This window comes from Schistocerca gregaria, chromosome 4 (assembly GCF_023897955.1).
Source record: "Schistocerca gregaria isolate iqSchGreg1 chromosome 4, iqSchGreg1.2, whole genome shotgun sequence".
Taxonomy (NCBI): Eukaryota; Metazoa; Arthropoda; class Insecta; order Orthoptera; family Acrididae; genus Schistocerca; species Schistocerca gregaria.
Genome location: NC_064923.1, coordinates 44,094,161 through 44,110,596, shown reverse-complemented (window position 1 = coordinate 44,110,596; position 16,436 = coordinate 44,094,161).

Genomic DNA, 16,436 nt, shown 5'->3' with positions numbered 1-16,436 from the left:
CAGATTTGACGAGGTCCCCACTGACTCGTTTCATAATGTGCTGCACGTCAACAATTCCTTCGTCAGCCCACTCAGATTTTAACACGTCTATGGGGATATCCACCAAGTCCCTACACGTCACAACACCCTTACTATAATTCAAAGTGGAGTGGAGCTCGGTCTCGACAGCGTACTCCCCTAGACAGGTTGCTTTCCGAAGGGCAGCGACTTGACGGGAACTAGAAGTTTCAACTAACAGAGTCCCATTGCGCAGTCGCTTTACAGATTTGAGTGTTCCTGCAATTCTCTCAAGACCCTTGTGGATGTAAAAGGGAGAAACCCTCTCCAAGCTACCCTTCTTCCTTTTAATAATCAAAAACACATTCTGATTATCAGCATGTGCTACGTTACTACATTCTGTTAAATCTCTAGCAACACCAGGCGCTGGAGGACTCGCAGCACGTAGCCGCTTTTTCGATGGGGTGTGTTTTCCTACCAGCGGCCCACCCAAGCCACTGGTAGGGGGAAATGTAGAGGTCGAAGGGTCCATTGCGGTCCCACGAGCAGCTAGGGAACTAAAAGTCCGCTCAGATAGAGCCCCGCGTGCCTGAGTAAGCCTTATACAACTGGGGTGCGGCAGGTGCCCAAGAGGTTGCCCGCTTGCGACTGTTACACCCCAACAGCCATGCATCTTCTAGGCGCGGAGCACACCGAAAGATTGAGGGGTTTTTATAGAGGTTGGCCGTCCTCGCAATCCAGCCAAGATTACCATTCCCCGCAGCACACAACATTTCACCGCCGCGCCGTACGGTGGTTGCTGAAGCATGTCCGGGGGTTACGGTGACAGGACACTGGCGGCGCAGACCAGTCCCCAGCTCAGGACCCCGGGGTCGCCAAGCCCGTACTCAGCAAGTGAATGCTGAGCCCTTGGGGGACGCAGGTTCGAATCCTGCCTCAGGCATAGATGTGTGTGATGTCCTCAGGTTAGTTAAGTTTAAGTAGTCTGATGTCCTCAGATGTTAAGTCTCATAGTGCTTAGAGCCATTTGAACCACAAACACGCAAGCCTAAAGTAACAACTCAAGATGGACATCGAACCCACACAAGATAAATGCCAACATACCACTTTTAGAGTGTTTACTTCGACGACCGGACAACGACTAAGCACATCTGCAGTCTGACAATTTTGTCAAACATGGTACAGCGAAGTCTACAGATAAAAGATAACCGTCGATAGCATAGGTATATACATCGTAAACGGCTAAAAACGAGAAAGTGCATCAGGCAATTGGAGAGACAGAACAAAATTAGTGTCCAAACACCAGATATGAAGGAAATGTTATGTCACTGAACAGGCGAAGAGAATCTAGAAAATAACCAGGACTCCAGGAATAAATTCAGAACAACCTATAAAAAATGTCGAAAAAGTATTTACTGCTTATTTAAAAAGTTCCCATGTTCTTTTTCCAAATGAATATAGATTTCCATGTCTTGAGGGACATCCGTCATCCCACGTTTACCGACGATGTGCAACATTTCCAGCTTGTCGTTGATGCAAACGATCTTATGTTTTGTCGTTCGTAGATTTTCCCTAAACGTACGACGCTTGATGGTATGCAGAGCTTTGTGCTCTAGAAACCTTTCTTTGAATATATTACCGATTTCCCCGATGTATAATGCATCACGGTTACTGTGTTTAATTGTGTAGAGCCGAGAACTCAATAAAGCTCAAGCCTTTCGATGGAAAAAATAAGTGATTCGAATAGTGTATTTTTATTAGTAGAACCAATATTAATGTTTATTTTACGGAATGTCTAGGCAACTTTGTAGGAAATGGAACTTTTAAAATCTGTACTTTACCTAGTGCTTGTTTTGTTGTCAAATCGTCGACATAAAAACTCAAAAAGCGGGATGGTGGCATTTATCTTGTTTGGATTCGTTGTTCTTCTTGACTTGTTACTTTAGGATTGACTGTTTGTGCTTTCATTGTAGATTTCACGAATTTCAGATACTGATGACTCCAATTTGCAAGTATCGATACATCTGATTGTCTGTTCATGGAGTGCATAGGTGATCAATTTCTTGCTCTGTGGCGGCTCTTGCTTTGACGTACTGTGTAGAATAGTTATTTTATTCGCGTTGTCAGGCGACTAGACTTCAGTGTCCCACAAGGAGTCGCGCGTCCGAGAATAAGAGACGGCTTCAGAGGACACGAGGGGCTGAAGCCATTCCTATTGACGAAGCCCATGGTTTCGGTGTCTTGGTTAAGGATATAAGAAGGATGCGTGCTGTCTTAGAACAATACTGAAGTACATTACTTCTGTGGAGTGGATTTGAGGATAGCGGTCTGCTAATATAATCGAAGTTCGTTTGCCAACCGTGTGCGTGCATTATAATCTTGATTATTTTTCGTCCTGTGTGGCGGCCCTTTGCTACCGCTACGCCCTTGGGCGTTGTTTCTAAACTGAACTTCGGGTGATGGGCGAGTAGTTTGATGTCCTTGAGTTTTTGGTGTGTGTTCGGTAATAAGGACTTGATTGTTTTTTTACTATTGATACTGGAGAGCCTGCTTTCTGCCGCCTTATTACTATGTAGGTGTGTTATTACGCTCGTATCCATATTGTGTTTAGTCCCATGATGCAGGGGGTAAGATCGTTCATGATTTGATTATTTGTTGAACTTAAATATCCTTTTTCTTGCTAGGTAGTACTAGCAGCTACTAGCAGAATCGTCTCGAATATTCGGGAGGCGTCTGTATCCCATTTATGCTTCGTAATTATCTGGATGCAGCCGGCTTGATTCTGAGGTCGTTCTTTGTGCTGCCTTCTGATTAACAGTATTCGCGTGGGCCAAGAAAATTACTTGACGCAAGATGGTAGCTGTCTTTTTTTTTTTAATTATGTATTTTTTGTAAATGTGTGTGCCTGTCCTTTTGGGGAGCTGAATGTAAGCTTCAGGGTCAGTGTTGTAGTATGTTTTCATTCCTTTCGATGGTAGTAGTGTGGAACATTATGCGGTACCAAGCAATTGTAAATCAGTAAACAAGCTATCAGAAAATACGATCAAGAGAATTACTAAATTGTTTGTGACACAAATTCTTCTAGACGTAGCTGTCGTTTTGAAGCACAGATAGCGTATTAAATTTTTGCATCGTCCTTCTGGCACATAAGCTTGTACCAAACAAAAATCTGTCTCATAATAATTACATCGTATCTTATTATAGGATGTGATACTTTGTGATAAGTAAGTAAACAAATTTCTTTGCCACAGTGATGTGAGATGTTGAAAGCGTTTGTTTCCATATGTGTGATAGTTAAGTGCAAAGTATATTTATTGCTCTTAAACATAGATATGTTCATAGCCCTATATATTTTTTTTAGTTTCCTATTGTTTTAACAGTTCAATGCGGGTCAGAGTCACATTGTTTTAAAGTCTTACTGAACAGAAAGAAAACACTGGGGCACATGTTCGAGGATGTGCACGTCTATCATATTTTGAGACTTGTTGATGTTAATTGTTGGAAGCTTACAAGTACATTTTTCTTAACTGGTTTGAATGATCTTTTAAGCATACATTGTTCAATAAACATAATACATCACCTATGATGGAAATGGAAATGCCGTGTGACTAGAGTCTCGCGTCGGGAAGACCGTTCGCCTGGTGCAAATCTGTCGCATTGACGCCACTTCGGCGACGTGCGTGTCGATGGGGACGAAATGATGATGATTAGGACAACACAACACCCAGTCCCAAAGCGAAGAAAATCTTCGACCCAGCCGGGAATCGAACGAGGGCGGACGGTCACATATGATGTTCGACCCTTACTTGGGCTTGGTCCTTCCCCTGCTAGATAACCTGACGCAGTAGCTGTTTACTAAGTGGGGGAAAGGGTCACTATAGAAGATCATGTGCATCAGAATGTGGTGAAAGAAATTTACTAAATCGGAATGCTTTGAATTCGGTTGGAGTAAAATAAAAGCCGATTCTGTACAGTGCCTCGAAGGTTATTCGTACCACCAAACCATGAACATTTCGTTGTCAACATATAATGTGAACGCAAAAGTTGTGAATATACATGACTACCACCAAAAAAATGGTTCACATTGCTCTGAGCACTATGGGACTTAACATCGGAGGTCATCAGTCCACTAGAACTTAGAACTACTTAAACCTAACTAACCTAAGGACATCACACACACATCCATGCCCGAGGCAGGATTCGAACCTGCGATCGTAGCCACTCCGGTCGGCTGGATCACAGTTTCATCTTCACATAATAACATAAAGCGCTGATGATGAAGTTAAGACTTCGAAACGTACACGGGTATAATAAAATGGCATGTAGGCAGTAAAAGTTTTTTTTTCATCCCGTTTTCCATTGTATTTTTTCTGAAGTTTCACATTCTAACTTGCAAGTGATGAGCACTACCACAGATCCAAGCCCTCCAACATGAACATAGCACGGTATCTGTAAATGTACAACTTGCCCTTTCACTTCTACATAAATCTTACTCAAGTATAATAGCCTCTTACTAGACCAGCACTTGCCTTGCATCAGCGTCCAACTACACGAATCTTTATGCAAGCAAATCAAACGATTTCCACTAGACCACACGCTGCCTTAGTTCTTCACTGGCTCGTTGATACAGGTACCTCAAAGAATTTCCTCATGGCGTTCCACTGGGACTGTCAAAGACAGCCAAATTTTCAGAGGTCGAACATTGGGTACAGAAATCCATTGTAGAGAGTCTGCGGTATTAGATAGTCAGAACTGAAAGTTGTGAATGGATTAAGCAACTTTCAAAGTTTAATTTCTTTGATGCTGCGAATTGTGGACGTCGTTATGGCAGACTTACCGTTGGTAATGAATTGGAAGACTGCCTCATGAGCTTGCTGGCTGAAGGCTGAAAACGTTGCCGCGTGGCGCATTCCGGCGATGTGGTATCGATTATATTCGTACAGTTAAAACGTCCAACCCCAGCTAGCGGCAGGGGCTGCTCCACATCGCCCACAAGAACTGCAGAGTCCTCACGATGAACGAAAGAATACCCAGACGACAGAGCTCGCCTACGACTGAACTTGTGACTGTATGTAACAAAGGGAGGAAAAAAAAGAAACAGATGATGATGGCTTACTCCTAGGACTACATGCGCTGTCAACTCACAATGACACAGATCACCATCATTCCGACAATTTTGCACACTCGACACATGCAAAGTAATGCAAATAAGTTATCTGTACTGACAGAAAAGAAGCGCTTTGTGTAGATATTCGTCAGTTACCATACAAGAAAGAAAGTGATGATACGTGTGAATTTTACCGATCTATCAGTAATAAGTCAAGTTTGCAAAATGTTCACATGCATTCTTATTAGAAGAATGGAAAAACTGGTATAGTTCCGGAGAAATGTCAACAGGTGAGGCAATACTGATCCTACAACTAATCTTAGAAGACAGATTAAGGAAAGACGACCTCCGTTTCTACCGTTTGTAGACTCAGAAAAAGCTTCTGTCAGTATTGACTGGAATATTCTCTTCGAAATTCTGAAGGTATCAGGGGTAAAATACAGGGAGTGAAATGCTATTTACAACTTGTACGGACACCAGACGACAGTTATAAAGAATCGAGGGGCATCAAAGGGAAGCAGTGGTCGAAAAGATAGTATTACAGGATTGTATCATATTCCCAGTGTATTCAGTCTCTACATTGAAAAACAGTAAAGGAAACCAGGGAAACATATGGAGTAGGAATTAAAGTCCAGGGAGCAGAAATAAAAAAAAAAGTTGAGATTTGCCGTTGACTTTGTAATTCTGTCGGAGACAGAAAATGCTTGGAAGAATAACTGAACGGAATGGATAGTGTGTTGGAAGGAGAGTATAAGATGAACATCAGCGAAAGCAAGACAAGTACGAGTAGATTTAACTGTTAGGAAGCCTTTTCGGAAAGTATTTGTATGGAATGTAGCCCCCAGGGGCTCAGCACTCATTTGCTGGGTACGGGCTTGGCGACCCCGGGGTTCCTGAGCTGGGGACAGGTGAGCGCCGCCAGTCCTCCGTCACTGTAAGCTCTGGGCATGCTTCAACGACCACCGTGCGGCGCGGCGGTGGAATGTTGTGTGTCTCAGGGAGTGGGGATCTTTGCTTGGCCGCCCGGATCGCGAGGATGGAATAAACCTCTATAAACAACCCCTGAATCTCAAGGTGTGCTGCGCGCCGATGAGATGCATGGCTGTTGAGGTGGAACAGTCGCTAGCGGGCAACCTCTGGGGAACCTGCCGCACCTCAGTTGTATAAGGCTTACCTAGGCACGCGGGGCTCTGTCTAGGTGGTCTTAGTTCCCTAGCTGCTCGTGGGACCGAGATGGAACCCTCGAACTTTTCTTCTTCTTCTCCCAGCGGAGAGGGTGGGCCGCTGGTAGGTTCTAACACCCAATCTAACAAGAGGGCTCGTGTAGCCAGTCCTCCTGATTCAGGTAGTCGTAACAGAACGCATGCTGCTTCGCCAAATGTGTTTCTTGTAATTAAAAGAAAAGACGGGAGTTTCGCGAAAGTTTCACCATTTTATATCCAGATGGGCTTAGAAGGCATTGCTGGCACTCTAAAAATCTGTAAAGCGCTTGCGAAATGGCACCTTGTTGGTTGAAACATCTAGCTTCCAGCAAGCCCAGAACCTTCAGAAGGCGCAATTTCTTGGGGAGTTTGCGATAGAGACTGAATTTCACAACACCTTGAACTACAGCAAGGGTGTTGTGACTTGCAGAGATCTCGTTGACATTCCCCAAGACGAACTGAAGGCTGAATGGTCCCAGGAAGGAATTGTCGACGTGCAACACATTATGAAACGGGTGGATGGTACTCTCGTAAAGACTGACTCGTTTATCCTTACAATTAACACCACCAAATTGCCAGAGCATGTGAAGGCCGGTTTCCTTCGTCTCAGTGTACGGCCTTATTACCCCAACCCCATGCGGGACACACTACTCTCGGCTGTAGAGGGGAAGCCACTTGCGGGAAATGTGGTAAAGCCGCCCATGAGTGAGTTGGCTGCTCCTCTCCTCCCAAGCGTGTCAACTGCTCTGGGGATCACCCTGTGTGGAGTAGGGACTGCAGAGTTTTCCTTGAGGAACGGAAGATCCAGGAACTTAAAATACAAAACGCCTCTCGTATGGTGAGGCGAAGAAAATTTACAAGTCCATGCAGCCGCCCACGTTCGCTGCTTCCTTTTCTTCCGTTCTCAAACAGCCAGTGTTGAAATCCGATGCCACTACACAAACGAGGTTGCTACTGTCAGCACTAGCCCGTGCGTTTGTCAATGTACGTGTGCTGCTGCCGTTAACGTGAAGCCTGCTGCTCCCCCCCCCCCCCCCCCCCCCCCGGCCTTCTGACCAGGCCGTGGTAGCTGACGTCGTGCAACTTCCTGCCCTTTCCCGGGTCCAGTCTTGTGCACTGCCCAGCGCTGCTACACCACCTACTGCTTCTGAGGTTTCGGCACCAAAGCCGCCTCAGGCAAGAAAATCGAAGCCAAAGACAAAGGTGAAGAGTCGCCCGCTAAAGGAGACCGACATTCTACAGTCTGCTGATGTGGACGTCATTCTCTCTTACGTCTCTCTCGACTCCTCTTCAGAGGCGATGGAGGTTGATGTCAGACTGGGGCACTCATCTCGCCCCAAAATTGAGCCTCCGTCTGTTGTGGTCTCTCCTCCCCGACAGAAAGTGAGAATGAAGGTACTCCCACCCTGATAGATGGCTCCCATTATACAGTGGAACATGAATGGATTCCGGGCACATGTGGAGGAACTGCACATCCTAGCATGGCAACGTCCCCTGTGCTTGTGTTTACAGGAAACGCATTTAAAACCATCTGATGCTCCTGTACTAAGGGGCTATACGTCATATCACAAAGATGACCTGACTGGAGAAAGGGCCAAAGGCGGAGTCGCTGTGTTTGTCAATAATGACCACCACTCCTCTGCTCTCCCCCTGGATACTGACCTGCAAGCAGTTGCAGTTGAAATTTATTCACCTCGGAGGCTTACCGTTTGCTCCCTTTATTTACCCCCTCTGGATGCAATGACCTTAGACGCTCTCACAGATCTTATCGACCAACTCCCCCGCCCATTTCTCCACCTGGGAGACTTCAATGCCCATAATGTCCTGTGGGGCTCCACTTCTCTTTGCGCTCGAGGTCGAATTTTGGAGAGCCTCCTAACATCTCAAATGTTGTGCATCCTCAACACAGGTACTCCGACTCATTTCTCTCCTGCTACATGGTCGTTCTCAGCCATTGACCTATCTTTCTGCTCTCCAACCCTCACCGACTCTGTTCACTGGGAGGTCATTGACGACCTTCATTCCAGCGATCACTTCCCTATCTGCATTCATCTCCTGGATGGTTTATTGCTGGAGCAGCGGCCACCGTCGTGGATAATTGGCAGGGCTAATTGGCCACTGTTCACTCGGTTGGCTGTCTTTGACCGCCACAATAGCATCCAAGAATGGGTGGATCACATCACGCTTGTGATCCGTCATGCTGCTGACCTGTCCATACCACAGTCTTCTGGCACTCTTCAGCGGCGCCTTGTGCCTTGGTGGACAGAAGAGTGCCGTTCAGCCATCCGGGACAGGCGTGCGGCTCTTCGCCGATTTAAATGCCGTCCAACAGCGGTCAGTCTTACCGTCTTTCGAATCGCGAGAGCCAGGGCACGCCGTGTCATTAAAGAGAGCAAGAAAAGGTCATGGCAAGCGTTCCTGGACTCCATCAACCGTTCCACTTGTTCCACAAAAGTATGGGAAGCCATCCGGAGGATTTTCGGTAAACATAGCCGTTTACCGATAGCTGCTGTCCTGAACCAGGGATGCCTCCAAACGACACCCAGAGCTATTGCTCAGACGCTGGCAGAGCATTTTGCACAAAGTACTGCCACTGCAAATCAGGATCCAGCGTTTCGTCGCTACCGTGCGACTGTCGAAAGAGCGAACTTGGACTTTCGGTCGAACAGTTCTGAGGCGTACAACTCCCCTTTCTCCATGTGGGAACTTGAATCGGCTCATAGTGAGACATCTGAAACTGCACCAGGTTACGACCGCGTCTGGTACTCCATGCTTCGACATCTGCCAGCGGCGTCAAAGGAAATCCTCCTCGAATGTTTTAATCTCATATGGCAGACAGGAGTGTTCCCCACCTCGTGGCGGGAGACAATCCTCATCCCTCTCCTCAAACCAGGAAAGGACCGCACATGTCCCAGTAGTTATCGTAGTATCTCCTTGACAAGCTATGTCGGTAAGACCCTGGAACGGATGGTTAACCGGCGTCTGGTCTGGCTGTTAGAGACCAGACAGCTCCTTAGCCGCTTTCAGTGTGGATTCCGAAAATTTCGGTCCACGGTCGACAACCTGACCCTCCTAGAGACGGCTATTCAGCAGGCATTTCTCCGTCAGCATCACTGTATTGGTATCTTATTTGATATCAGTAAGGCATATGATACTCCTTCGAGATACTGTATTCTTGCCGCCTCCCGATTTTCATTCGGTCTTTCCTGTCTCAGCGGTTTTTTCGGACCCACGTTGGTAACACACTGTCTCATCGCTTTGAGCAAGAGAACGGTGTCCCCCAGGGCAGCGTTTTAAGTCTTACCCTCTTTTCCATAGCCATCAACAGTATAACGTCTACAGTGAGGAGTCCAGCACAGTGCTCCTTATTTGTGGACGACTTTGCTGTTTTCTGTTCCTCCTCCAGTGTTGCAACCGTGAGCCGTCAGTTGCAGCTAACAGTGCGGCGGTTACAGGAGTGGGCTGCAAAGACGGGATTTCGGTTCTCTGCCGATAAGTGTGTTTGTGTTCATTTCAATCGTTCTCGTCGTCTTTTTACTTTGCCTGCCTTGCATATGAGGGATACTGTCCTACATTTTAGAGACACAGTGCGGTTTCTGGGCCTAATTTTTGACTCCAGGTTGTCATGGCTGCCACACCTACGTGACTTGAAAGCCAGAACCCTGAAGGCACTCAACATCCTCAAGTGCCTCAGCCACAGGTCTTGGGGAGCGGACAGGGCGCGTCTCCTTCAGTTTTACCGAGCTTTCGTGCGTTCACGGTTGGACTATGGGTGCACAGTATATGGGTCAGCGAGGCCTTCTTATTTGCAGATCCTTAACGCTGCTCACCATGCTGGGATTCGACTGGCCACGGGTGCTTATCGGACCAGTCCCATACCCAGCCTCTGTGCTGAGGCTGCGGAACCGCCACTTACCATCCGGCGGCAGCTCCTGCTGGTGCTCGAGGCTTGTAAGTTTCTTGCAGTTCCCAGCTCGCCTGCTCACCATCTTGTTGCCCATCCACCTCTGGACCGCCTTTTTTCCCGCCGTCCCCGGGCTACGTTGCCGTTTGGTATCCATGTGCAACGTGTACTAGAGTCCCTCGGTGTGGAGTCTGTACAACCCCAAATCCAGGGTTTTAACCGACCGCCGCCCTGGTTACTGAAGAGGCCCGGAGCTATTTTAGATTTATTGCAGTACAAGAGAGATTGCACTCCTGCCACCGTTTTTAATGCAGCATTTTCTGCCATTTTATCTGAGCACCACGACTATGTAGCTGTTTTTACGGATGGGTCGAAAAAAGGGGATTCTGTTGGTTGCTCAGTTGTTTTTCCAGATCGTGTCTTTAAGGTCCGCCTGCCTCACACTTTCGCTGTCATTGATGCAGAATTGTCTGCGATCTTGCGGGCACTGGAGCACATGAGACATTCTTCCTCTCCTAAATTTCTTGTCTGTTCCGATTCACTCAGTGCCCTTCACTTATTGCAACTTTTGTATCCGGCAGACAAAACTGTACAGACCATCCAGGATGCCCTCCTCCGACTACAGCGACTGGGGAAGGTTGTAGCTTCCTGCTGGGTTCCGGGGCATGTCGGCATTGCTGGGAATGAAAGGGCAGATCTCGCAGCCAAGGAGGCGTGTCTCGCCCCACAAGTATCTCAGTGTGCTATCATCCCCTTGCACGCACTCACCTCGCTGTTGAGCTCACGGGTTATGCGTCGGTGGGAGGATGAGTGGCTGGAAGTGACACGATAAGCTCCGTATAGTCAAGCCCGCAACGCGTGTGTGGTGTTCTTCCTTTCAGCCCCATCGACGGGACGAGGTTCTCCTCACTCGGCTTGGAATAGGCCACAGCCCTATGACGCATGGCTACCTGCTCGGGCGAGAGCACCCTCCAATGTGTGGTGCTTGCGGCGTCCAGGTTACTGTGCGCACGTTTTATTGGATTGCGTTTTATTTTTTGACCAGCGGGCCGCAGCTGACTTGCCAGCGGACCTGCCATCTCTTTTAGGCAACACTCGGACGAATGTGGCTAAAGTTTTAAAGTTCTGTGACATGTCAAATGTTTTTACAAAGATTTTAGGGAGAGGATTTTAATTTGCTCACTGTGTGACAAACTAGCCCATATTTTATGTAAGTCGGCAGCCAATAACAATTTCCTGTGACATTCTTGTTGCTATGTTTCCCCTTTCCTTAGGTTTTACTTTCTTATGTAACATTTTCCTTCTTTTTCTGCTTCCTTTGAGTGTGTGCTTTAGTTTTCTTAGGTCTGTCCACGTTCGTTCCTTTTAATGTGTGTCAGGGCGATGATGACCTCGATGTTGAGCGCCCATAAGCCCCAACACACCACCACTTGAATGGAATGTAGCCAACTATTGAAGTGAAACATGGACAATAAACAGTTTAGACAAGATAATAGATTATATTGAAATGTTGCTCTACAGAAGAATGCTGAAGATTAGATGGATAGTGTGGTGTCACCACCAGACACCACACTTGCTAGGTGGTAGCCTTTAAATCGGCCGCGGTCCGTTAGTATACGTCGGACCCGCGTGTCACCACTATCAGTGATTGCAGACCGAGCGCCGGCACACGGCAGGTCTAAAGAGACTTCCTAGCACTCGCCCCAGTTGTACAGCCGACTTTGCTAGCGATGGTTCACTGACTTCTACGCTCTCATTTGCCGAGACAATAATTAGCATAGCCTTCAGCTACGTTATTTGCTACGACCTAGCAAGGCGCCATGATCAGTTTCTATTGATAATGTAAATCATGTACCGTCAAGAGCGACGTTCGTCATTAATGGATTAAAGTTAAGTATTCCACCAGCTACGTCCGTTTTTCTCAATTCTAATTCCCTTGTCATGTTCCAGACCTCACGCCAGCCTGCGTGAGCTGAGACGCGTGCATTTCGGCCTCCTTTAGCAATACAGTGTTGGCTCTCCTGCCAACCACAACAGATAGAGCATGTAACTAATGAGAATGTACTGAATGCAAGTGGGGAGAAAAGAAATTTGTGACACAACCTGACTAGAAGAAGGGATCGGTTGATAGGACACGTTCGGAGACATCAATAGATCACAAATTTATTATCGGAGGGATGGCTGGAGCTAAGAAACACGAACAAAAGAACACAGTTAGCAGATTCAGCAGGATGTAAGTTGCTATCATGACTCGAAAATGAGGAGGCTTGCAGTAGATGGGGTAGTATTGAGAGCTGCACCAAACCAGTCTTAGTACTGGAGACCACAACGGGTACTAAATTAAACTTTAATTCCATTTGAAAATAATGTTCGTCATCAACGTTAGTGTAAAGAATGACTCCCATGGGAGCGAATGTCATCCTGGAAGCAAGCAGACTCCGAATGTCATTTTGGGCAATTGTTGCCACGCTTGAAATACATAAGAAGTCATATACAAAAGAAGTGAAATGCATAAGAAGTCAGACCTATGGCTAATGGCTCGTGTGATACTATACGTCCCCTCATCGTATCCCATACCTGCAGTCAGTGGACTCAAGGATCCGTGCTTCCATCAAGGATTACGTGATCCGAGCTCCAGTTGGCCGTTACTTCAATGTTCTTTTCTAGTGGAATATTTACTTCAGTGACGTAATCTCCTCATAATATCAGATCTTTGTCCAAATTCAATTACTAAATTCACTAAATTAAAAAAACTATATTTATCATTGTTTAGTTTGAAGCTCCAGTAGGAAGCGTATTATCAGGTTAAATTACGGTCACACATGTCAACCTGTTATAAAAACAAGAAATCTTTAAACAGACCAAACATATTTTTGTACCGTTGTGCCACCATCAGTAGATTAATTCGTATCTTATTTTATATAATGCTAAGTTTTGTAGTGCGTTCATTGCATATAGTTTGGATGGAAGGAAAGAAGTTGGGGTTTAACACCCCTTCAATATCGAGGTCAATAGAGACGGAGAATAAGCTCGGATTGTGTCCCAACATTTGAATGGGGCGGTTTGGGGAAATCACTGAAAACCAAGTCTGGATGGCCGGACGCGGGTTTGAACCGTCGACCTCCCGAATGCGAGTCCAGTGTGCTAACCACTGCGCCACCTCTCTCGGTACGTAGTATTTGATGCTGTTAGTTTCTTGGTTCTTGTGTTCGTTCTCCTGCTCAAGTATTGTAGGACAAACAGAGCTTATCGGTTTTCAGGTTACACATGGAATAATATTCTGCACACAAACTCCTCATATCTTTTATCTCATTTAGAAGGCTGTGTAGCTCGTCTGTTGCAGAAATACGCGCAGAAACACTACGTATATTCTTAATACTCATCACTTGCAAGTTAGAATGTCAAACTTCAGAAAAAATACAACGGAAAACGGGATGTAAGAAAAAAATTTTAAAAAAATTACTGTCTACGTACCATTTTATTATTCCCGTATACGTTTCGAACTCATAACTTCATCATCAGCGCTATATGTTATTATATGAAGATGAAACTGTGATCTAGCCGGCCGGTGTGACCGAGCGGTTCTAGGCGCTTCAGTCTGGAACCGCGCGACCGCTACGGTCGCAGGTTCGAATCCTCCCTCGGGCATGGATGTGTGTGTGATGTCCTTAGGTTAGTTAGGTTTAAGTAATTCTAAGTTCTAAGGGAGTGATGACCCCAGATGTTAAGTCCCATAGTGCTCAGAGCCATTTGAACGATTAGAAACTGTGATCTCAAGATACGTTGACATAATAAAACTGGCATAAAGACAGTGTATCAGTTTTATTATTAAGTCTCCCATTTATTTCAGTGTGTCCGTTCGCCAAAAATTACCATTGTGGCTACTGTTCAAGAAAAAGAAAGGTACAATTTTTATGTTTTTTTTGCGAGGTAGGTCCGTGCTGAACAGCTCATTGTGATATACCATCTAAATCTATTATTGAAACAAAGTCGGCAGTGTCACCTAAGAAAATCTTGGAACATTATCAAATATTGAAATCGAGTGAAAGACATATTTAGGATACCGTACAATACTGCTAATTGCTTATCTACTGCAATTACATAATATAATCCTTTAGAAATTGTGTTGTAGGATCCTGTAAGAAATACATTTTCCGAATGCTGAAAACGCTTTAATATATTACCACATATGTTGCTTCCATGACCACGATCAGTAGTAACTAAAGACCACATTGGAACAATGGGTTTCTTGGGGGACCAGTTTGTTTGGCAAATTTCAAAATTGTGCCACATACGAACAGAGCAAGGTGTTGCACAACATTCACCTTTAATTGAAAGACTGGTATGACAAGTAACAGATACTCATCAGATCCTAGAGAACAAAAATTTGTAATTTATACATACAGCTACAGTCCAGACGCATCTGCTGTATTAATGCTACTAAACTATTAATCTGAATATTAAGTCCCTCATATCTTCGAAAATATTACAGACACGAAAAATCTAGGGGCAGTTTTGGAACCAGAACAAAATTCTCTTAAGGGGACCACACCGTGGCTCAGGTTGAAAAAAGTCGATTTTCGGTTTTCATCATATTTCGATAGATGAAGGTTTTATTTAAGTACTCCCGAATGAGTTGGCTATCCTTGGAATGCAACGGTCAGTATTCTTTTGTTTCTGTTGTTTGTAAACAACACGCTTTCAGACACGCGGTTAGTACTGTTCAAGTGTGATTGCGAGTAGTTGTTATACTTACGTTTGCAGTGCCTGTTTACGTGTGTTTTGTTGTGTTTATTGAATATGACGAAACATAAAGGCTTTTTCAAGAAACGACAATTTAGAGGAAACACGTTTAGGAAGCTTTCTGTACAAGAGGTTATTTCGCCTGGCAACGATGTTGCTAACTGTAATTCTTCAACAAGTGCATCATCAAAGAAGCTCTCACCATTTCAAGAGAGTTACAACAAATTTACTGTAAGTGACAAGGGGTGCAGTAACATTATTGTAAATTTGAGAATATTATAAGATTTAATTTCTAAATTTGTACAAGGTAGACAGTGTAGTGAGTCACAGAGTGTGAAAATTTGTTAGAATGCCAGTGGCCTAGCAATTGCTTTGGATTTAATTAGCAGTAAATGTTCAGCTGTGAATTCATTTATGATATTTATGAATTCTTAAAAACCAGATGCTAGTGGTCCTTATGAAATCAATACCAGATTAGTTCATGTCTTACGATCTATTGACAAGCTCATGGTTGCAGGGAGAACATTTTGTTCAGCGATGCACCTACATCAACCACCATATAAATTTGAAAAAACGGACTGCAATATTAGGGAAAGCTGTATGTGAAGTCAGTGAGGAAAGCATGAAACTGGCTACTAGGGAAGCAGTGGAAAAAAGTGATGGATATTCGGATACTGCAGTTACACTTGATGGAAATTGGCAGAAAAGAGGACATACTTCTCTGTATGGAGTAGTGGCTGCCACGAGTGTAGACGCCGGTATAGTGTTAGAAATTGAGATAATGTCTAAGTATTGCAAATGTTGTAAAGTCAATGAACATAAAGAACACAACTGTGTGGCTAATTTTAGAGGAACAAGTATGGACGTTCATGGAGTACAACAAATATTTCATCGCTCCATAGAAATAAGAGGTGTACGGTACAATAAATATTTGGGCCATTGTGACAGTAAGGCACGCAACTGGAAGGAGAAACAGCATTGGTCTTTTTTTTGTTATCCGCGGATAACAAAAAAAAAATACCACCAATGCTGTTTCTACTTCCAATTATATCCATTATCTGGTCGTGATGCACAGAACACTCCATGGAGTCGCCAATCAATAACGCATACAACAATGTGGTGAACTCTAAGCCATATGGAGATGCGAATATTAGCAAAATAGAATGTGTAGGCCATGTTGAAAGACGATTGGGAACAAGGATGAGAAAACTAACTGTTGATATGAGAGGAAAAAAGGTGGATAATTGTTGACCGGAAAGGGTCGATTAACTAAAACTGAAATAGTAAACTTACAGGTATACTATGGACAGGCAATTAGGAGAAATAAAGAAAATCTGGAGGCAATGAAGAGAGATGTTTGGGCCATATTCTTCCATAAGTCCTCTACTGATGATAAGCCATGTCATGGATTGTGTCCATCAGGATAAAATTCGTGGTGCAAATACGATAGAGCTCAGGCAACTGGAGAAACTTATGCTCACGG